Raw genomic sequence first — 20,459 nt, 5'->3', positions numbered from 1 at the left:
AGCCTGTATTCTTTTAATATGCATACGATTTGCTATTACTGTTGCATCTTCTCGATATAAATCTCTTAAACACTGAAAGTAAAATTCCAGGGTTTGCTTCTGCCAGGCACATCGATCTCGGGAATAACTCTTCATCGCTTTTGTGAAGGCGGGTTTCGCACATTGGACCCACCACGTAATGGCAGAATCGTACGCGGGAAACTTTCGTTCGCATTCTGCCCACGTATTGCGGAAGACTGTGTGACACCCGGGTTCTGGTAACCGCGCTACATTTAGTTTCCAGGGTCCCCTTGCCCTGTACGTCCCTTGTTTGGCTAAATTGACGGTACATATATATGCCACATGATCTGTAAAGACAGTCGGCCATAGCTCTGCCTGCAAAACATGTTCCCTCATACTTGATAATGCGTAAATTCTATCGATGCGGCTAGCTGAGTGGCCAGTAACGAATGTGAATCCTGGCCTGTCACCGTGTCGAAGCTCCCACGTGTCTATTAAATTCAACTCTTCAATGAGAGTGCGAAGCTCGGCGGACGAATTGAAGTTCGGCGTCTGGTCTTTGGGACTGAGGACACAGTTAAAGTCACCAGCGAATATAAGTTGTTCTGAAGGTGGTGTAAAAAGTGGCACAATTTCATCTTTAAAAAACTCTGCTCTCTGTCGTCGTCTCCCAGAGCCGGAAGGGGCGTAGAGATTGATAAATCTAGTAGTATTGATAGTAGTCGCTATACCTCTGCCAGACGCCAGGCGCTCGATATGTGACATCACTATCCCTTCCTTAGCCATGATCGCGGTCCCTGTATCAGTGCCACGTCCAGGATTAACGACGGCATTGTAGCCTGTGATACGGTCAAGGTTAATATTTGTCACTTCCTGCAGCATGATGAGATCAATATCAGCGGCATAGAGAAAATCTTGAAGATTTTTTAAGTTTAGTGGGCTACTGATCTTATTGATGTTCAATGTCGCAATTCGGTAAGCTTGCAAGGACGGCATGAGAACAGAGATCTAGGTGACAATAAGCCAACTATGGATGTTAATGGCTAACATCATCTAAAAGAAGTCTACGTCATCAGCCACGGCGCCGACGCCGGCGGTAGCCGTTTGCTGCTGGTTGGACACATCAGCTGGAGCTTCTGATAACGGACTATCTATACGTCGACGATCCTGTACGAAATCTTCTTCCCGACCGCCCTCTTCCACGTCATCCGACCAATCACACTCGAACTTGTCCGCTTGCTTACCGCAAGCAGATAGCTTGGATACATCAGGCACAGGGTTCTGATCCATTGTATCTGTTATCGCAGGGTCTCCTGAGGGTAAGCGTCCGTGATCAGTGTCCGATTCGTCCGTCCGGGATTTTTTTGTCGTTTTGCTGGTTGCCGACGACGGTGGTTCAGTCACTTCAGTCATTTTCTGTCGTACGTGGTTCGCTTTTTCACGCAATATTGGCGCCTTTGCTTCTGCCCCTTGATGTGCTAGCCGGCGTTTCTTCTGTGATTTGGGAGACCGCGGGGGCTGGTGGCCAGCCAGCTCGTTCGACTCCACCCGGTCTACGTCGGACTTTTCTTCTCGAACCGAGACGCCCGCATGAATACTTTCGGTGTCCGGTCGGTGCCCCTGCTCCGAGGGAGTATTGTCCCCCTTCGAGGGGTGTGAAGAAGGAACAGTTGGTACGTCGTTCGTATCCATCGGCGTGACGCCTTCCTGCACTTCGCGCAAACTCTCTAGCGAAACATCGAAACTAGGTTCCGAGGTAACGTTAGCCCGGGCGGCGGCGACGTATGTTATAGGCAACGTAGACGTCGGGCCCCGTTGCTCACGCTCACCGGCCGGTATTTGCGCCACGCGCCGTTGGACACATTGAGCACGGATATGTTCGGTGGAACCGCATCCCGCACAGGTTCTCGGCTGCCCATCATAAATCACTATGGCTCTGTAGCCACACACAGTGATGTAGGACGGAATGTGCTTCAACATATCAATCTTCACCTGCCGGACACCGTTTAACACGGGGAAAATGTGCAAATTCGACCACTTTTCTGCCGTATTGCTGATGACCGTTCCATATTCCCTCAATTTGGCATTAATTTGATCAGCGGATATTTCGAATGGCAATTCAAAGATTCGAACAGTTCTCACACCAAGACCGGCAAGCGAAACTCTGACTTCACCAACATTGCCGTCAGAATGATTGAACTTTAAAACTCCTCCACAAGACTGAATGACCTGCTCGCATTTCTCGGGTCTGAACAATTTTAGGTAGACCGTACTGCTGACGATAGAAAGGTGAATGCCAACCATATCATCAATAGTGATTTTCATAACGTCTCTAATAAATAACTCAACTTCAAAGGACTTCGGTCGGGCATAGTTCGGGTCAAAACTCAATTTCAATGTGTCTTTCCGTATAAGTTGATCCATTATAATCGTTTGCAATTCATCACTCCACACTACAACAAAGCAACGAAGCGCACACTTACCAAACAGCACGCGACCGCCACAGGCGAGAGCGTAAACAACCTGCGTCCGACCGCTACGGCGGCTGCCGGCTGACTGCCGTCCATTAGGCCACACGGTCACTGGCGCAATACGCTTCCCCAAACACACCTCATTATCGCCATTTGTGCACTTCCCGGAATGAATTTACCATCTTTGACGCAATTCTCCAATTTCAGTACTAAAAATGCGACGCTACTTCTTGCTGTGTCCCATCGCAAGTTACATTCAAGCCCTTATGACGCTCATCAAACAAGAGCGTGCAAATCAGCTTCAATCGCTTAGTGCCATCTCAGTCGGTTGCAGAAAGTACCTCACCCTATGAGATACAACCGCGAGGGTCTCTATCAGGGGTAGAAAATACATCAAAAGAACTAAGTATTTCACGTCGGCATTCTCCGGAGACTCCCAAAAGCAGCAGTTTCTGCTGCCTACTTTAATAGCACCATTCGCACTATTCATTTGCGAGAGCATTTCTTAAATACCGCACCCATTTATAATTTGTTTTATCCTTGACCGCTTTTTTCGAAAGGGCCACGGTGGGAGGGGCTTTTACAAAATTCATTTGCCTCCTGTGAGGATCGAACTCACGACCTCTGGTTTACTAGACCAGCGCTCTGCCACTGAGCTAAGGAGGCGCCTCCTAGCGCGCTTTTCGGGGTACTTTGTTCTTATGGACTAGTGAATCGGAGATCTTCAGCTGGAAACGCACCGCATTAGCGACCATTATTTGCATTTAGTTAGCACAGCTGCTGCTTTCCTACACATCTCACACGATATCGATGTACACCTAAAATTCCAAAACAACACATTTATTTCATTTCAGAGTTACTTTCAGCTTCAAATACCATTCCTCTGATATTCATACGAAGCTAGGCATCGTCGTAACCCGTTACGTTCATTACGCAAGGCTCACGAGAGGGGCGCAGGTTGCATCCGCGTAGACACAAAATTTTGCACCGCCCAGCGTGGGGCTCGAACCCACGACCCTGAGATTAAGAGTCTCATGCTCTACCGACTGAGCTAGCCGGGCTCCACACAATGCTTTACGAGCCATACAATACTGATGGGACCTGCGACCATCTATGGAAGATCCTTTTGACTACAGCTTATTTCCTGCTGCCACAAATGAGCTACAATCCTATTCAATGAAAAATTGTCTCCGAAAGGCATCAAATCTGCTTCAAATGATACGTGGCTATCAGCACCATTATTCAACACACATGCTCGACTGTGCGCAGACGCCTGTGGCGTAGCTCTTGGGCCCTGAATCAGACGCAGTAGTTCCAACAAAAACTCTCCTGAACGGCTCTGTGCCGAAAATTTCGCTACACATCACCCTTGTCTTGCTGGAGCTTCAGGTAGACGCCGGTTTGCAGCCAGGAAGCGGACAGCAGCAACTTTCAACTAGTTTTGTAGTACTCAAACAGCACAGTAAAACAGCATGCATCTTTTGCAGAACTGGAAAAACTCGACTGTGACAGGATTCGAACCTGCAATCTTCGGATCCGAAGTCCGACGCCTTATCCATTAGGCCACACGGTCACTGGCGCAATACGCTTCCCCAAACACACCTCATTATCGCCATTTGTGCACTTCCCGGAATGAATTTACCATCTTTGACGCAATTCTCCAATTTCAGTACTAAAAATGCGACGCTACTTCTTGCTGTGTCCCATCGCAAGTTACATTCAAGCCCTTATGACGCTCATCAAACAAGAGCGTGCAAATCAGCTTCAATCGCTTAGTGCCATCTCAGTCGGTTGCAGAAGGTACCTCACCCTATGAGATACAATGGCGAGTTGCCGCTATTACCAAAGCGGCGGCGGCGGCGCCGCCGCTGACGACGACGGCGACAACCGCGAGGGTCTCTATCAGGGGTAGAAAATACATCACAAGAACCAAGTATTTCACGTCGGCATTCTCCGGAGACTCCCAAAAGCAGCAGTTTCTGGTGCCTACTTTAATAGCACCATTCGCACTATTCATTTGCGAGAGCATTTCTTAAATACCGCACCCATTTATAATTTGTTTTATCCTTGACCGCTTTTTTCGAAAGGGCCACGGTGGGAGGGGCTTTTACAAAATTCATTTGCCTCCTGTGAGGATCGAACTCACGACCTCTGGTTTACTAGACCAGCGCTCTGCCACTGAGCTAAGGAGGCGCCTCCTAGCGCGCTTTTCGGGTACTTTGTTCTTATGGACTAGTGAATCGGAGATCTTCAGCTGGAAACGCACCGCATTAGCGACCATTATTTGCATTTAGTTAGCACAGCTGCTGCTTTCCTACACATCTCACACGATATCGATGTACACCTAAAATTCCAAAACAACACATTTATTTCATTTCAGAGTTACTTTCAGCTTCAAATACCATTCCTCTGATATTCATACGAAGCTAGGCATCGTCGTAACCCGTTACGTTCATTACGCAAGGCTCACGAGAGGGGCGCAGGTTGCATCCGCGTAGACACAAAATTTTGCACCGCCCAGCGTGGGGCTCGAACCCACGACGCTGAGATTAAGAGTCTCATGCTCTACCGACTGAGCTAGCCGGGCTCCACACAATGCTTTACGAGCCATACAATACTGATGGGACCTGCGACCATCTATGGAAGATCCTTTTGACTACAGCTTATTTCCTGCTGCCACAAATGAGCTACAATCCTATTCAATGAAAAATTGTCTCCGAAAGGCATCAAATCTGCTTCAAATGATACGTGGCTATCAGCACCATTATTCAACACACATGCTCGACTGTGCGCAGACGCCTGTGGCGTAGCTCTTGGGCCCTGAATCAGACGCAGTAGTTCCAACAAAAACTCTCCTGAACGGCTCTGTGCCGAAAATTTCGCTACACATCACCCTTGTCTTGCTTGAGCTTCAGGTAGACGCCGGTTTGCAGCCAGGAAGCGGACAGCAGCAACTTTCAACTAGTTTTGTAGTACTCAAACAGCACAGTAAAACAGCATGCATCTTTTGCAGAACTGGAAAAACTCGACCGTGACAGGATTCGAACCTGCAATCTTCGGATCCGAAGTCCGACGCCTTATCCATTAGGCCACACGGTCACTGGCGCAATACGCTTCCCCAAACACACCTCATTATCGCCATTTGTGCACTTCCCGGAATGAATTTACCATCTTTGACGCAATTCTCCAATTTCAGTACTAAAAATGCGACGCTACTTCTTGCTGTGTCCCATCGCAAGTTACATTCAAGCCCTTATGACGCTCAGCAAACAAGAGCGTGCAAATCAGCTTCAATCGCTTAGTGCCATCTCAGTCGGTTGCAGAAGGTACCTCACCCTATGAGATACAATGGCGAGTTGCCGCTATTACCAAAGCGGCGGCGGCGCCGACGACGACGACGACGACGACGACGACAACCGCGAGGGTCTCTATCAGGGGTAGAAAATACATCACAAGAACCAAGTATTTCACGTCGGCATTCTCCGGAGACTCCCAAAAGCAGCAGTTTCTGGTGCCTACTTTAATAGCACCATTCGCACTATTCATTTGCGAGAGCATTTCTTAAATACCGCACCCATTTATAATTTGTTTTATCCTTGACCGCTTTTTTCGAAAGGGCCACGGTGGGAGGGGCTTTTACAAAATTCATTTGCCTCCTGTGAGGATCGAACTCACGACCTCTGGTTTACTAGACCAGCGCTCTGCCACTGAGCTAAGGAGGCGCCTCCTAGCGCCCTTTTCGGGTACTTTGTTCTTATGGACTAGTGAATCGGAGATCTTCAGCTGGAAACGCACCGCATTAGCGACCATTATTTGCATTTAGTTAGCACAGCTGCTGCTTTCCTACACATCTCACACGATATCGATGTACACCTAAAATTCCAAAACAACACATTTATTTCATTTCAGAGTTACTTTCAGCTTCAAATACCATTCCTCTGATATTCATACGAAGCTAGGCATCGTCGTAACCCGTTACGTTCATTACGCAAGGCTCACGAGAGGGGCGCAGGTTGCATCCGCGTAGACACAAAATTTTGCACCGCCCAGCGTGGGGCTCGAACCCACGACGCTGAGATTAAGAGTCTCATGCTCTACCGACTGAGCTAGCCGGGCTCCACACAATGCTTTACGAGCCATACAATACTGATGGGACCTGCGACCATCTATGGAAGATCCTTTTGACTACAGCTTATTTCCTGCTGCCACAAATGAGCTACAATCCTATTCAATGAAAAATTGTCTCCGAAAGGCATCAAATCTGCTTCAAATGATACGTGGCTATCAGCACCATTATTCAACACACATGCTCGACTGTGCGCAGACGCCTGTGGCGTAGCTCTTGGGCCCTGAATCAGACGCAGTAGTTCCAACAAAAACTCTCCTGAACGGCTCTGTGCCGAAAATTTCGCTACACATCACCCTTGTCTTGCTGGAGCTTCAGGTAGACGCCGGTTTGCAGCCAGGAAGCGGACAGCAGCAACTTTCAACTAGTTTTGTAGTACTCAAACAGCACAGTAAAACAGCATGCATCTTTTGCAGAACTGGAAAAACTCGACCGTGACAGGATTCGAACCTGCAATCTTCGGATCCGAAGTCCGACGCCTTATCCATTAGGCCACACGGTCACTGGCGCAATACGCTTCCCCAAACACACCTCATTATCGCCATTTGTGCACTTCCCGGAATGAATTTACCATCTTTGACGCAATTCTCCAATTTCAGTACTAAAAATGCGACGCTACTTCTTGCTGTGTCCCATCGCAAGTTACATTCAAGCCCTTATGACGCTCATCAAACAAGAGCGTGCAAATCAGCTTCAATCGCTTAGTGCCATCTCAGTCGGTTGCAGAAGGTACCTCACCCTATGAGATACAATGGCGAGTTGCCGCTATTACCAAAGCGGCGGCGGCGGCGCCGCCGCCGCCGACGACGACGACGACAACCGCGAGGGTCTCTATCAGGGGTAGAAAATACATCACAAGAACCAAGTATTTCACGTCGGCATTCTCCGGAGACTCCCAAAAGCAGCAGTTTCTGCTGCCTACTTTAATAGCACCATTCGCACTATTCATTTGCGAGAGCATTTCTTAAATACCGCACCCATTTATAATTTGTTTTATCCTTGACCGCTTTTTTCGAAAGGGCCACGGTGGGACGGGCTTTTACAAAATTCATTTGCCTCCTGTGAGGATCGAACTCACGACCTCTGGTTTACTAGACCAGCGCTCTGCCACTGAGCTAAGGAGGCGCCTCCTACCGCGCTTTTCGGGTACTTTGTTCTTATGGACTAGTGAATCGGAGATCTTCAGCTGGAAACGCACCGCATTAGCGACCATTATTTGCATTTAGTTAGCACAGCTGCTGCTTTCCTACACATCTCACACGATATCGATGTACACCTAAAATTCCAAAACAACACATTTATTTCATTTCAGAGTTACTTTCAGCTTCAAATACCATTCCTCTGATATTCATACGAAGCTAGGCATCGTCGTAACCCGTTACGTTCATTACGCAAGGCTCACGAGAGGGGCGCAGGTTGCATCCGCGTAGACACAAAATTTTGCACCGCCCAGCGTGGGGCTCGAACCCACGACGCTGAGATTAAGAGTCTCATGCTCTACCGACTGAGCTAGCCGGGCTCCACACAATGCTTTACGAGCCATACAATACTGATGGGACCTGCGACCATCTATGGAAGATCCTTTTGACTACAGCTTATTTCCTGCTGCCACAAATGAGCTACAATCCTATTCAATGAAAAATTGTCTCCGAAAGGCATCAAATCTGCTTCAAATGATACGTGGCTATCAGCACCATTATTCAACACACATGCTCGACTGTGCGCAGACGCCTGTGGCGTAGCTCTTGGGCCCTGAATCAGACGCAGTAGTTCCAACAAAAACTCTCCTGAACGGCTCTGTGCCGAAAATTTCGCTACACATCACCCTTGTCTTGCTTGAGCTTCAGGTAGACGCCGGTTTGCAGCCAGGAAGCGGACAGCAGCAACTTTCAACTAGTTTTGTAGTACTCAAACAGCACAGTAAAACAGCATGCATCTTTTGCAGAACTGGAAAAACTCGACCGTGACAGGATTCGAACCTGCAATCTTCGGATCCGAAGTCCGACGCCTTATCCATTAGGCCACACGGTCACTGGCGCAATACGCTTCCCCAAACACACCTCATTATCGCCATTTGTGCACTTCCCGGAATGAATTTACCATCTTTGACGCAATTCTCCAATTTCAGTACTAAAAATGCGACGCTACTTCTTGCTGTGTCCCATCGCAAGTTACATTCAAGCCCTTATGACGCTCAGCAAACAAGAGCGTGCAAATCAGCTTCAATCGCTTAGTGCCATCTCAGTCGGTTGCAGAAGGTACCTCACCCTATGAGATACAATGGCGAGTTGCCGCTATTACCAAAGCGGCGGCGGCGGCGCCGCCGACGACGACGACGACAACCGCGAGGGTCTCTATCAGGGGTAGAAAATACATCACAAGAACCAAGTATTTCACGTCGGCATTCTCCGGAGACTCCCAAAAGCAGCAGTTTCTGCTGCCTACTTTAATAGCACCATTCGCACTATTCATTTGCGAGAGCATTTCTTAAATACCGCACCCATTTATAATTTGTTTTATCCTTGACCGCTTTTTTCGAAAGGGCCACGGTGGGAGGGGCTTTTACAAAATTCATTTGCCTCCTGTGAGGATCGAACTCACGACCTCTGGTTTACTAGACCAGCGCTCTGCCACTGAGCTAAGGAGGCGCCTCCTACCGCGCTTTTCGGGTACTTTGTTCTTATGGACTAGTGAATCGGAGATCTTCAGCTGGAAACGCACCGCATTAGCGACCATTATTTGCATTTAGTTAGCACAGCTGCTGCTTTCCTACACATCTCACACGATATCGATGTACACCTAAAATTCCAAAACAACACATTTATTTCATTTCAGAGTTACTTTCAGCTTCAAATACCATTCCTCTGATATTCATACGAAGCTAGGCATCGTCGTAACCCGTTACGTTCATTACGCAAGGCTCACGAGAGGGGCGCAGGTTGCATCCGCGTAGACACAAAATTTTGCACCGCCCAGCGTGGGGCTCGAACCCACGACGCTGAGATTAAGAGTCTCATGCTCTACCGACTGAGCTAGCCGGGCTCCACACAATGCTTTACGAGCCATACAATACTGATGGGACCTGCGACCATCTATGGAAGATCCTTTTGACTACAGCTTATTTCCTGCTGCCACAAATGAGCTACAATCCTATTCAATGAAAAATTGTCTCCGAAAGGCATCAAATCTGCTTCAAATGATACGTGGCTATCAGCACCATTATTCAACACACATGCTCGACTGTGCGCAGACGCCTGTGGCGTAGCTCTTGGGCCCTGAATCAGACGCAGTAGTTCCAACAAAAACTCTCCTGAACGGCTCTGTGCCGAAAATTTCGCTACACATCACCCTTGTCTTGCTTGAGCTTCAGGTAGACGCCGGTTTGCAGCCAGGAAGCGGACAGCAGCAACTTTCAACTAGTTTTGTAGTACTCAAACAGCACAGTAAAACAGCATGCATCTTTTGCAGAACTGGAAAAACTCGACCGTGACAGGATTCGAACCTGCAATCTTCGGATCCGAAGTCCGACGCCTTATCCATTAGGCCACACGGTCACTGGCGCAATACGCTTCCCCAAACACACCTCATTATCGCCATTTGTGCACTTCCCGGAATGAATTTACCATCTTTGACGCAATTCTCCAATTTCAGTACTAAAAATGCGACGCTACTTCTTGCTGTGTCCCATCGCAAGTTACATTCAAGCCCTTATGACGCTCAGCAAACAAGAGCGTGCAAATCAGCTTCAATCGCTTAGTGCCATCTCAGTCGGTTGCAGAAGGTACCTCACCCTATGAGATACAATGGCGAGTTGCCGCTATTACCAAAGCGGCGGCGGCGGCGCCGCCGACGACGACGACGACAACCGCGAGGGTCTCTATCAGGGGTAGAAAATACATCACAAGAACCAAGTATTTCACGTCGGCATTCTCCGGAGACTCCCAAAAGCAGCAGTTTCTGCTGCCTACTTTAATAGCACCATTCGCACTATTCATTTGCGAGAGCATTTCTTAAATACCGCACCCATTTATAATTTGTTTTATCCTTGACCGCTTTTTTCGAAAGGGCCACGGTGGGACGGGCTTTTACAAAATTCATTTGCCTCCTGTGAGGATCGAACTCACGACCTCTGGTTTACTAGACCAGCGCTCTGCCACTGAGCTAAGGAGGCGCCTCCTAGCGCGCTTTTCGGGTACTTTGTTCTTATGGACTAGTGAATCGGAGATCTTCAGCTGGAAACGCACCGCATTAGCGACCATTATTTGCATTTAGTTAGCACAGCTGCTGCTTTCCTACACATCTCACACGATATCGATGTACACCTAAAATTCCAAAACAACACATTTATTTCATTTCAGAGTTACTTTCAGCTTCAAATACCATTCCTCTGATATTCATACGAAGCTAGGCATCGTCGTAACCCGTTACGTTCATTACGCAAGGCTCACGAGAGGGGCGCAGGTTGCATCCGCGTAGACACAAAATTTTGCACCGCCCAGCGTGGGGCTCGAACCCACGACGCTGAGATTAAGAGTCTCATGCTCTACCGACTGAGCTAGCCGGGCTCCACACAATGCTTTACGAGCCATACAATACTGATGGGACCTGCGACCATCTATGGAAGATCCTTTTGACTACAGCTTATTTCCTGCTGCCACAAATGAGCTACAATCCTATTCAATGAAAAATTGTCTCCGAAAGGCATCAAATCTGCTTCAAATGATACGTGGCTATCAGCACCATTATTCAACACACATGCTCGACTGTGCGCAGACGCCTGTGGCGTAGCTCTTGGGCCCTGAATCAGACGCAGTAGTTCCAACAAAAACTCTCCTGAACGGCTCTGTGCCGAAAATTTCGCTACACATCACCCTTGTCTTGCTTGAGCTTCAGGTAGACGCCGGTTTGCAGCCAGGAAGCGGACAGCAGCAACTTTCAACTAGTTTTGTAGTACTCAAACAGCACAGTAAAACAGCATGCATCTTTTGCAGAACTGGAAAAACTCGACCGTGACAGGATTCGAACCTGCAATCTTCGGATCCGAAGTCCGACGCCTTATCCATTAGGCCACACGGTCACTGGCGCAATACGCTTCCCCAAACACACCTCATTATCGCCATTTGTGCACTTCCCGGAATGAATTTACCATCTTTGACGCAATTCTCCAATTTCAGTACTAAAAATGCGACGCTACTTCTTGCTGTGTCCCATCGCAAGTTACATTCAAGCCCTTATGACGCTCAGCAAACAAGAGCGTGCAAATCAGCTTCAATCGCTTAGTGCCATCTCAGTCGGTTGCAGAAGGTACCTCACCCTATGAGATACAATGGCGAGTTGCCGCTATTACCAAAGCGGCGGCGGCGGCGCCGCCGCCGACGACGACGACGACAACCGCGAGGGTCTCTATCAGGGGTAGAAAATACATCACAAGAACCAAGTATTTCACGTCGGCATTCTCCGGAGACTCCCAAAAGCAGCAGTTTCTGGTGCCTACTTTAATAGCACCATTCGCACTATTCATTTGCGAGAGCATTTCTTAAATACCGCACCCATTTATAATTTGTTTTATCCTTGACCGCTTTTTTCGAAAGGGCCACGGTGGGAGGGGCTTTTACAAAATTCATTTGCCTCCTGTGAGGATCGAACTCACGACCTCTGGTTTACTAGACCAGCGCTCTGCCACTGAGCTAAGGAGGCGCCTCCTAGCGCCCTTTTCGGGTACTTTGTTCTTATGGACTAGTGAATCGGAGATCTTCAGCTGGAAACGCACCGCATTAGCGACCATTATTTGCATTTAGTTAGCACAGCTGCTGCTTTCCTACACATCTCACACGATATCGATGTACACCTAAAATTCCAAAACAACACATTTATTTCATTTCAGAGTTACTTTCAGCTTCAAATACCATTCCTCTGATATTCATACGAAGCTAGGCATCGTCGTAACCCGTTACGTTCATTACGCAAGGCTCACGAGAGGGGCGCAGGTTGCATCCGCGTAGACACAAAATTTTGCACCGCCCAGCGTGGGGCTCGAACCCACGACGCTGAGATTAAGAGTCTCATGCTCTACCGACTGAGCTAGCCGGGCTCCACACAATGCTTTACGAGCCATACAATACTGATGGGACCTGCGACCATCTATGGAAGATCCTTTTGACTACAGCTTATTTCCTGCTGCCACAAATGAGCTACAATCCTATTCAATGAAAAATTGTCTCCGAAAGGCATCAAATCTGCTTCAAATGATACGTGGCTATCAGCACCATTATTCAACACACATGCTCGACTGTGCGCAGACGCCTGTGGCGTAGCTCTTGGGCCCTGAATCAGACGCAGTAGTTCCAACAAAAACTCTCCTGAACGGCTCTGTGCCGAAAATTTCGCTACACATCACCCTTGTCTTGCTTGAGCTTCAGGTAGACGCCGGTTTGCAGCCAGGAAGCGGACAGCAGCAACTTTCAACTAGTTTTGTAGTACTCAAACAGCACAGTAAAACAGCATGCATCTTTTGCAGAACTGGAAAAACTCGACCGTGACAGGATTCGAACCTGCAATCTTCGGATCCGAAGTCCGACGCCTTATCCATTAGGCCCCACGGTCACTGGCGCAATACGCTTCCCCAAACACACCTCATTATCGCCATTTGTGCACTTCCCGGAATGAATTTACCATCTTTGACGCAATTCTCCAATTTCAGTACTAAAAATGCGACGCTACTTCTTGCTGTGTCCCATCGCAAGTTACATTCAAGCCCTTATGACGCTCAGCAAACAAGAGCGTGCAAATCAGCTTCAATCGCTTAGTGCCATCTCAGTCGGTTGCAGAAGGTACCTCACCCTATGAGATACAATGGCGAGTTGCCGCTATTACCAAAGCGGCGGCGGCGGCGCCGCCGACGACGACGACGACGACAACCGCGAGGGTCTCTATCAGGGGTAGAAAATACATCACAAGAACCAAGTATTTCACGTCGGCATTCTCCGGAGACTCCCAAAAGCAGCAGTTTCTGCTGCCTACTTTAATAGCACCATTCGCACTATTCATTTGCGAGAGCATTTCTTAAATACCGCACCCATTTATAATTTGTTTTATCCTTGACCGCTTTTTTCGAAAGGGCCACGGTGGGAGGGGCTTTTACAAAATTCATTTGCCTCCTGTGAGGATCGAACTCACGACCTCTGGTTTACTAGACCAGCGCTCTGCCACTGAGCTAAGGAGGCGCCTCCTAGCGCGCTTTTCGGGTACTTTGTTCTTATGGACTAGTGAATCGGAGATCTTCAGCTGGAAACGCACCGCATTAGCGACCATTATTTGCATTTAGTTAGCACAGCTGCTGCTTTCCTACACATCTCACACGATATCGATGTACACCTAAAATTCCAAAACAACACATTTATTTCATTTCAGAGTTACTTTCAGCTTCAAATACCATTCCTCTGATATTCATACGAAGCTAGGCATCGTCGTAACCCGTTACGTTCATTACGCAAGGCTCACGAGAGGGGCGCAGGTTGCATCCGCGTAGACACAAAATTTTGCACCGCCCAGCGTGGGGCTCGAACCCACGACGCTGAGATTAAGAGTCTCATGCTCTACCGACTGAGCTAGCCGGGCTCCACACAATGCTTTACGAGCCATACAATACTGATGGGACCTGCGACCATCTATGGAAGATCCTTTTGACTACAGCTTATTTCCTGCTGCCACAAATGAGCTACAATCCTATTCAATGAAAAATTGTCTCCGAAAGGCATCAAATCTGCTTCAAATGATACGTGGCTATCAGCACCATTATTCAACACACATGCTCGACTGTGCGCAGACGCCTGTGGCGTAGCTCTTGGGCCCTGAATCAGACGCAGTAGTTCCAACAAAAACTCTCCTGAACGGCTCTGTGCCGAAAATTTCGCTACACATCACCCTTGTCTTGCTTGAGCTTCAGGTAGACGCCGGTTTGCAGCCAGGAAGCGGACAGCAGCAACTTTCAACTAGTTTTGTAGTACTCAAACAGCACAGTAAAACAGCATGCATCTTTTGCAGAACTGGAAAAACTCGACCGTGACAGGATTCGAACCTGCAATCTTCGGATCCGAAGTCCGACGCCTTATCCATTAGGCCACACGGTCACTGGCGCAATACGCTTCCCCAAACACACCTCATTATCGCCATTTGTGCACTTCCCGGAATGAATTTACCATCTTTGACGCAATTCTCCAATTTCAGTACTAAAAATGCGACGCTACTTCTTGCTGTGTCCCATCGCAAGTTACATTCAAGCCCTTATGACGCTCAGCAAACAAGAGCGTGCAAATCAGCTTCAATCGCTTAGTGCCATCTCAGTCGGTTGCAGAAGGTACCTCACCCTATGAGATACAATGGCGAGTTGCCGCTATTACCAAAGCGGCGGCGGCGGCGCCGCCGACGACGACGACGACAACCGCGAGGGTCTCTATCAGGGGTAGAAAATACATCACAAGAACCAAGTATTTCACGTCGGCATTCTCCGGAGACTCCCAAAAGCAGCAGTTTCTGCTGCCTACTTTAATAGCACCATTCGCACTATTCATTTGCGAGAGCATTTCTTAAATACCGCACCCATTTATAATTTGTTTTATCCTTGACCGCTTTTTTCGAAAGGGCCACGGTGGGAGGGGCTTTTACAAAATTCATTTGCCTCCTGTGAGGATCGAACTCACGACCTCTGGTTTACTAGACCAGCGCTCTGCCACTGAGCTAAGGAGGCGCCTCCTAGCGCGCTTTTCGGGTACTTTGTTCTTATGGACTAGTGAATCGGAGATCTTCAGCTGGAAACGCACCGCATTAGCGACCATTATTTGCATTTAGTTAGCACAGCTGCTGCTTTCCTACACATCTCACACGATATCGATGTACACCTAAAATTCCAAAACAACACATTTATTTCATTTCAGAGTTACTTTCAGCTTCAAATACCATTCCTCTGATATTCATACGAAGCTAGGCATCGTCGTAACCCGTTACGTTCATTACGCAAGGCTCACGAGAGGGGCGCAGGTTGCATCCGCGTAGACACAAAATTTTGCACCGCCCAGCGTGGGGCTCGAACCCACGACGCTGAGATTAAGAGTCTCATGCTCTACCGACTGAGCTAGCCGGGCTCCACACAATGCTTTACGAGCCATACAATACTGATGGGACCTGCGACCATCTATGGAAGATCCTTTTGACTACAGCTTATTTCCTGCTGCCACAAATGAGCTACAATCCTATTCAATGAAAAATTGTCTCCGAAAGGCATCAAATCTGCTTCAAATGATACGTGGCTATCAGCACCATTATTCAACACACATGCTCGACTGTGCGCAGACGCCTGTGGCGTAGCTCTTGGGCCCTGAATCAGACGCAGTAGTTCCAACAAAAACTCTCCTGAACGGCTCTGTGCCGAAAATTTCGCTACACATCACCCTTGTCTTGCTTGAGCTTCAGGTAGACGCCGGTTTGCAGCCAGGAAGCGGACAGCAGCAACTTTCAACTAGTTTTGTAGTACTCAAACAGCACAGTAAAACAGCATGCATCTTTTGCAGAACTGGAAAAACTCGACCGTGACAGGATTCGAACCTGCAATCTTCGGATCCGAAGTCCGACGCCTTATCCATTAGGCCACACGGTCACTGGCGCAATACGCTTCCCCAAACACACCTCATTATCGCCATTTGTGCACTTCCCGGAATGAATTTACCATCTTTGACGCAATTCTCCAATTTCAGTACTAAAAATGCGACGCTACTTCTTGCTGTGTCCCATCGCAAGTTACATTCAAGCCCTTATGACGCTCAGCAAACAAGAGCGTGCAAATCAGCTTCAATCGCTTAGTGCCATCTCAGTCGGTTGCAGAAGGTACCTCACCCTATGAGATACAATGGCGAGTTGCCGCTATTACCAAAGCGGCGGCGGCGGCGCCGCCGACGACGACGACGACAACCGCGAGGGTCTCTATCAGGGGTAGAAAATACATCACAAGAACCAAGTATTTCACGTCGGCATTCTCCGGAGACTCCCAAAAGCAGCAGTTTCTGCTGCCTACTTTAATAGCACCATTCGCACTATTCATTTGCGAGAGCATTTCTTAAATACCGCACCCATTTATAATTTGTTTTATCCTTGACCGCTTTTTTCGAAAGGGCCACGGTGGGAGGGGCTTTTACAAAATTCATTTGCCTCCTGTGAGGATCGAACTCACGACCTCTGGTTTACTAGACCAGCGCTCTGCCACTGAGCTAAGGAGGCGCCTCCTAGCGCGCTTTTCGGGTACTTTGTTCTTATGGACTAGTGAATCGGAGATCTTCAGCTGGAAACGCACCGCATTAGCGACCATTATTTGCATTTAGTTAGCACAGCTGCTGCTTTCCTACACATCTCACACGATATCGATGTACACCTAAAATTCCAAAACAACACATTTATTTCATTTCAGAGTTACTTTCAGCTTCAAATACCATTCCTCTGATATTCATACGAAGCTAGGCATCGTCGTAACCCGTTACGTTCATTACGCAAGGCTCACGAGAGGGGCGCAGGTTGCATCCGCGTAGACACAAAATTTTGCACCGCCCAGCGTGGGGCTCGAACCCACGACGCTGAGATTAAGAGTCTCATGCTCTACCGACTGAGCTAGCCGGGCTCCACACAATGCTTTACGAGCCATACAATACTGATGGGACCTGCGACCATCTATGGAAGATCCTTTTGACTACAGCTTATTTCCTGCTGCCACAAATGAGCTACAATCCTATTCAATGAAAAATTGTCTCCGAAAGGCATCAAATCTGCTTCAAATGATACGTGGCTATCAGCACCATTATTCAACACACATGCTCGACTGTGCGCAGACGCCTGTGGCGTAGCTCTTGGGCCCTGAATCAGACGCAGTAGTTCCAACAAAAACTCTCCTGAACGGCTCTGTGCCGAAAATTTCGCTACACATCACCCTTGTCTTGCTTGAGCTTCAGGTAGACGCCGGTTTGCAGCCAGGAAGCGGACAGCAGCAACTTTCAACTAGTTTTGTAGTACTCAAACAGCACAGTAAAACAGCATGCATCTTTTGCAGAACTGGAAAAACTCGACCGTGACAGGATTCGAACCTGCAATCTTCGGATCCGAAGTCCGACGCCTTATCCATTAGGCCACACGGTCACTGGCGCAATACGCTTCCCCAAACACACCTCATTATCGCCATTTGTGCACTTCCCGGAATGAATTTACCATCTTTGACGCAATTCTCCAATTTCAGTACTAAAAATGCGACGCTACTTCTTGCTGTGTCCCATCGCAAGTTACATTCAAGCCCTTATGACGCTCAGCAAACAAGAGCGTGCAAATCAGCTTCAATCGCTTAGTGCCATCTCAGTCGGTTGCAGAAGGTACCTCACCCTATGAGATACAATGGCGAGTTGCCGCTATTACCAAAGCGGCGGCGGCGGCGCCGCCGACGACGACGACGACAACCGCGAGGGTCTCTATCAGGGGTAGAAAATACATCACAAGAACCAAGTATTTCACGTCGGCATTCTCCGGAGACTCCCAAAAGCAGCAGTTTCTGCTGCCTACTTTAATAGCACCATTCGCACTATTCATTTGCGAGAGCATTTCTTAAATACCGCACCCATTTATAATTTGTTTTATCCTTGACCGCTTTTTTCGAAAGGGCCACGGTGGGAGGGGCTTTTACAAAATTCATTTGCCTCCTGTGAGGATCGAACTCACGACCTCTGGTTTACTAGACCAGCGCTCTGCCACTGAGCTAAGGAGGCGCCTCCTAGCGCGCTTTTCGGGTACTTTGTTCTTATGGACTAGTGAATCGGAGATCTTCAGCTGGAAACGCACCGCATTAGCGACCATTATTTGCATTTAGTTAGCACAGCTGCTGCTTTCCTACACATCTCACACGATATCGATGTACACCTAAAATTCCAAAACAACACATTTATTTCATTTCAGAGTTACTTTCAGCTTCAAATACCATTCCTCTGATATTCATACGAAGCTAGGCATCGTCGTAACCCGTTACGTTCATTACGCAAGGCTCACGAGAGGGGCGCAGGTTGCATCCGCGTAGACACAAAATTTTGCACCGCCCAGCGTGGGGCTCGAACCCACGACGCTGAGATTAAGAGTCTCATGCTCTACCGACTGAGCTAGCCGGGCTCCACACAATGCTTTACGAGCCATACAATACTGATGGGACCTGCGACCATCTATGGAAGATCCTTTTGACTACAGCTTATTTCCTGCTGCCACAAATGAGCTACAATCCTATTCAATGAAAAATTGTCTCCGAAAGGCATCAAATCTGCTTCAAATGATACGTGGCTATCAGCACCATTATTCAACACACATGCTCGACTGTGCGCAGACGCCTGTGGCGTAGCTCTTGGGCCCTGAATCAGACGCAGTAGTTCCAACAAAAACTCTCCTGAACGGCTCTGTGCCGAAAATTTCGCTACACATCACCCTTGTCTTGCTTGAGCTTCAGGTAGACGCCGGTTTGCAGCCAGGAAGCGGACAGCAGCAACTTTCAACTAGTTTTGTAGTACTCAAACAGCACAGTAAAACAGCATGCATCTTTTGCAGAACTGGAAAAACTCGACCGTGACAGGATTCGAACCTGCAATCTTCGGATCCGAAGTCCGACGCCTTATCCATTAGGCCACACGGTCACTGGCGCAATACGCTTCCCCAAACACACCTCATTATCGCCATTTGTGCACTTCCCGGAATGAATTTACCATCTTTGACGCAATTCTCCAATTTCAGTACTAAAAATGCGACGCTACTTCTTGCTGTGTCCCATCGCAAGTTACATTCAAGCCCTTATGACGCTCAGCAAACAAGAGCGTGCAAATCAGCTTCAATCGCTTAGTGCCATCTCAGTCGGTTGCAGAAGGTACCTCACCCTATGAGATACAATGGCGAGTTGCCGCTATTACCAAAGCGGCGGCGGCGGCGCCGCCGCCGACGACGACGACGACAACCGCGAGGGTCTCTATCAGGGGTAGAAAATACATCACAAGAACCAAGTATTTCACGTCGGCATTCTCCGGAGACTCCCAAAAGCAGCAGTTTCTGGTGCCTACTTTAATAGCACCATTCGCACTATTCATTTGCGAGAGCATTTCTTAAATACCGCACCCATTTATAATTTGTTTTATCCTTGACCGCTTTTTTCGAAAGGGCCACGGTGGGAGGGGCTTTTACAAAATTCATTTGCCTCCTGTGAGGATCGAACTCACGACCTCTGGTTTACTAGACCAGCGCTCTGCCACTGAGCTAAGGAGGCGCCTCCTAGCGCCCTTTTCGGGTACTTTGTTCTTATGGACTAGTGAATCGGAGATCTTCAGCTGGAAACGCACCGCATTAGCGACCATTATTTGCATTTAGTTAGCACAGCTGCTGCTTTCCTACACATCTCACACGATATCGATGTACACCTAAAATTCCAAAACAACACATTTATTTCATTTCAGAGTTACTTTCAGCTTCAAATACCATTCCTCTGATATTCATACGAAGCTAGGCATCGTCGTAACCCGTTACGTTCATTACGCAAGGCTCACGAGAGGGGCGCAGGTTGCATCCGCGTAGACACAAAATTTTGCACCGCCCAGCGTGGGGCTCGAACCCACGACGCTGAGATTAAGAGTCTCATGCTCTACCGACTGAGCTAGCCGGGCTCCACACAATGCTTTACGAGCCATACAATACTGATGGGACCTGCGACCATCTATGGAAGATCCTTTTGACTACAGCTTATTTCCTGCTGCCACAAATGAGCTACAATCCTATTCAATGAAAAATTGTCTCCGAAAGGCATCAAATCTGCT

At 48.2% G+C, this 20,459-nt stretch overlaps 35 non-coding genes across 35 annotated transcripts; all 35 read right to left on the bottom strand.

The window, feature by feature from the left end:
* Positions 1–3,065: 3,065 nt before the first annotated feature.
* Positions 3,066–3,137, bottom strand: Trnat-agu (transfer RNA threonine (anticodon AGU)). Its single transcript has one exon. It is a non-coding gene; the product is annotated as a tRNA-Thr (tRNA).
* A 322-nt stretch (positions 3,138–3,459) lies between these two features.
* Positions 3,460–3,532, bottom strand: Trnak-cuu (transfer RNA lysine (anticodon CUU)). Its single transcript has one exon. It is a non-coding gene; the product is annotated as a tRNA-Lys (tRNA).
* A 439-nt stretch (positions 3,533–3,971) lies between these two features.
* Positions 3,972–4,044, bottom strand: Trnar-ucg (transfer RNA arginine (anticodon UCG)). Its single transcript has one exon. It is a non-coding gene; the product is annotated as a tRNA-Arg (tRNA).
* Positions 4,045–4,592: 548 nt separating this feature from the next.
* Trnat-agu (transfer RNA threonine (anticodon AGU)) lies at positions 4,593–4,664 on the bottom strand. The gene has a single exon. It is a non-coding gene; the product is annotated as a tRNA-Thr (tRNA).
* A 321-nt stretch (positions 4,665–4,985) lies between these two features.
* On the bottom strand, positions 4,986–5,058 carry Trnak-cuu (transfer RNA lysine (anticodon CUU)). Its single transcript has one exon. It is a non-coding gene; the product is annotated as a tRNA-Lys (tRNA).
* A 439-nt stretch (positions 5,059–5,497) lies between these two features.
* Positions 5,498–5,570, bottom strand: Trnar-ucg (transfer RNA arginine (anticodon UCG)). Its single transcript has one exon. It is a non-coding gene; the product is annotated as a tRNA-Arg (tRNA).
* Positions 5,571–6,121: 551 nt separating this feature from the next.
* Trnat-agu (transfer RNA threonine (anticodon AGU)) lies at positions 6,122–6,193 on the bottom strand. Its single transcript has one exon. It is a non-coding gene; the product is annotated as a tRNA-Thr (tRNA).
* A 321-nt stretch (positions 6,194–6,514) lies between these two features.
* Trnak-cuu (transfer RNA lysine (anticodon CUU)) lies at positions 6,515–6,587 on the bottom strand. Its single transcript has one exon. It is a non-coding gene; the product is annotated as a tRNA-Lys (tRNA).
* Positions 6,588–7,026: 439 nt separating this feature from the next.
* Positions 7,027–7,099, bottom strand: Trnar-ucg (transfer RNA arginine (anticodon UCG)). Its single transcript has one exon. It is a non-coding gene; the product is annotated as a tRNA-Arg (tRNA).
* A 551-nt stretch (positions 7,100–7,650) lies between these two features.
* Positions 7,651–7,722, bottom strand: Trnat-agu (transfer RNA threonine (anticodon AGU)). The gene has a single exon. It is a non-coding gene; the product is annotated as a tRNA-Thr (tRNA).
* A 321-nt stretch (positions 7,723–8,043) lies between these two features.
* Trnak-cuu (transfer RNA lysine (anticodon CUU)) lies at positions 8,044–8,116 on the bottom strand. Its single transcript has one exon. It is a non-coding gene; the product is annotated as a tRNA-Lys (tRNA).
* A 439-nt stretch (positions 8,117–8,555) lies between these two features.
* On the bottom strand, positions 8,556–8,628 carry Trnar-ucg (transfer RNA arginine (anticodon UCG)). The gene has a single exon. It is a non-coding gene; the product is annotated as a tRNA-Arg (tRNA).
* A 545-nt stretch (positions 8,629–9,173) lies between these two features.
* On the bottom strand, positions 9,174–9,245 carry Trnat-agu (transfer RNA threonine (anticodon AGU)). The gene has a single exon. It is a non-coding gene; the product is annotated as a tRNA-Thr (tRNA).
* A 321-nt stretch (positions 9,246–9,566) lies between these two features.
* On the bottom strand, positions 9,567–9,639 carry Trnak-cuu (transfer RNA lysine (anticodon CUU)). Its single transcript has one exon. It is a non-coding gene; the product is annotated as a tRNA-Lys (tRNA).
* Positions 9,640–10,078: 439 nt separating this feature from the next.
* On the bottom strand, positions 10,079–10,151 carry Trnar-ucg (transfer RNA arginine (anticodon UCG)). The gene has a single exon. It is a non-coding gene; the product is annotated as a tRNA-Arg (tRNA).
* A 545-nt stretch (positions 10,152–10,696) lies between these two features.
* On the bottom strand, positions 10,697–10,768 carry Trnat-agu (transfer RNA threonine (anticodon AGU)). The gene has a single exon. It is a non-coding gene; the product is annotated as a tRNA-Thr (tRNA).
* Positions 10,769–11,089: 321 nt separating this feature from the next.
* Positions 11,090–11,162, bottom strand: Trnak-cuu (transfer RNA lysine (anticodon CUU)). Its single transcript has one exon. It is a non-coding gene; the product is annotated as a tRNA-Lys (tRNA).
* Positions 11,163–11,601: 439 nt separating this feature from the next.
* Trnar-ucg (transfer RNA arginine (anticodon UCG)) lies at positions 11,602–11,674 on the bottom strand. Its single transcript has one exon. It is a non-coding gene; the product is annotated as a tRNA-Arg (tRNA).
* A 548-nt stretch (positions 11,675–12,222) lies between these two features.
* Trnat-agu (transfer RNA threonine (anticodon AGU)) lies at positions 12,223–12,294 on the bottom strand. Its single transcript has one exon. It is a non-coding gene; the product is annotated as a tRNA-Thr (tRNA).
* Positions 12,295–12,615: 321 nt separating this feature from the next.
* Trnak-cuu (transfer RNA lysine (anticodon CUU)) lies at positions 12,616–12,688 on the bottom strand. Its single transcript has one exon. It is a non-coding gene; the product is annotated as a tRNA-Lys (tRNA).
* Positions 12,689–13,127: 439 nt separating this feature from the next.
* On the bottom strand, positions 13,128–13,200 carry Trnar-ucg (transfer RNA arginine (anticodon UCG)). The gene has a single exon. It is a non-coding gene; the product is annotated as a tRNA-Arg (tRNA).
* Positions 13,201–13,748: 548 nt separating this feature from the next.
* Positions 13,749–13,820, bottom strand: Trnat-agu (transfer RNA threonine (anticodon AGU)). The gene has a single exon. It is a non-coding gene; the product is annotated as a tRNA-Thr (tRNA).
* A 321-nt stretch (positions 13,821–14,141) lies between these two features.
* Trnak-cuu (transfer RNA lysine (anticodon CUU)) lies at positions 14,142–14,214 on the bottom strand. The gene has a single exon. It is a non-coding gene; the product is annotated as a tRNA-Lys (tRNA).
* A 439-nt stretch (positions 14,215–14,653) lies between these two features.
* Trnar-ucg (transfer RNA arginine (anticodon UCG)) lies at positions 14,654–14,726 on the bottom strand. Its single transcript has one exon. It is a non-coding gene; the product is annotated as a tRNA-Arg (tRNA).
* A 545-nt stretch (positions 14,727–15,271) lies between these two features.
* On the bottom strand, positions 15,272–15,343 carry Trnat-agu (transfer RNA threonine (anticodon AGU)). The gene has a single exon. It is a non-coding gene; the product is annotated as a tRNA-Thr (tRNA).
* Positions 15,344–15,664: 321 nt separating this feature from the next.
* Trnak-cuu (transfer RNA lysine (anticodon CUU)) lies at positions 15,665–15,737 on the bottom strand. The gene has a single exon. It is a non-coding gene; the product is annotated as a tRNA-Lys (tRNA).
* Positions 15,738–16,176: 439 nt separating this feature from the next.
* On the bottom strand, positions 16,177–16,249 carry Trnar-ucg (transfer RNA arginine (anticodon UCG)). Its single transcript has one exon. It is a non-coding gene; the product is annotated as a tRNA-Arg (tRNA).
* A 545-nt stretch (positions 16,250–16,794) lies between these two features.
* Positions 16,795–16,866, bottom strand: Trnat-agu (transfer RNA threonine (anticodon AGU)). Its single transcript has one exon. It is a non-coding gene; the product is annotated as a tRNA-Thr (tRNA).
* Positions 16,867–17,187: 321 nt separating this feature from the next.
* Positions 17,188–17,260, bottom strand: Trnak-cuu (transfer RNA lysine (anticodon CUU)). Its single transcript has one exon. It is a non-coding gene; the product is annotated as a tRNA-Lys (tRNA).
* A 439-nt stretch (positions 17,261–17,699) lies between these two features.
* On the bottom strand, positions 17,700–17,772 carry Trnar-ucg (transfer RNA arginine (anticodon UCG)). The gene has a single exon. It is a non-coding gene; the product is annotated as a tRNA-Arg (tRNA).
* Positions 17,773–18,317: 545 nt separating this feature from the next.
* On the bottom strand, positions 18,318–18,389 carry Trnat-agu (transfer RNA threonine (anticodon AGU)). Its single transcript has one exon. It is a non-coding gene; the product is annotated as a tRNA-Thr (tRNA).
* A 321-nt stretch (positions 18,390–18,710) lies between these two features.
* Positions 18,711–18,783, bottom strand: Trnak-cuu (transfer RNA lysine (anticodon CUU)). Its single transcript has one exon. It is a non-coding gene; the product is annotated as a tRNA-Lys (tRNA).
* A 439-nt stretch (positions 18,784–19,222) lies between these two features.
* On the bottom strand, positions 19,223–19,295 carry Trnar-ucg (transfer RNA arginine (anticodon UCG)). Its single transcript has one exon. It is a non-coding gene; the product is annotated as a tRNA-Arg (tRNA).
* A 548-nt stretch (positions 19,296–19,843) lies between these two features.
* Positions 19,844–19,915, bottom strand: Trnat-agu (transfer RNA threonine (anticodon AGU)). Its single transcript has one exon. It is a non-coding gene; the product is annotated as a tRNA-Thr (tRNA).
* A 321-nt stretch (positions 19,916–20,236) lies between these two features.
* On the bottom strand, positions 20,237–20,309 carry Trnak-cuu (transfer RNA lysine (anticodon CUU)). The gene has a single exon. It is a non-coding gene; the product is annotated as a tRNA-Lys (tRNA).
* Positions 20,310–20,459: the final 150 nt, after the last annotated feature.

This window comes from Schistocerca nitens, chromosome 8 (genome assembly GCF_023898315.1).
Source record: "Schistocerca nitens isolate TAMUIC-IGC-003100 chromosome 8, iqSchNite1.1, whole genome shotgun sequence".
NCBI classification, from domain to species: Eukaryota; Metazoa; Arthropoda; class Insecta; order Orthoptera; family Acrididae; genus Schistocerca; species Schistocerca nitens.
The sequence above is the reverse complement of the archived record's forward strand: the minus strand, read 5'-3'. Positions and strand labels throughout refer to the sequence as shown.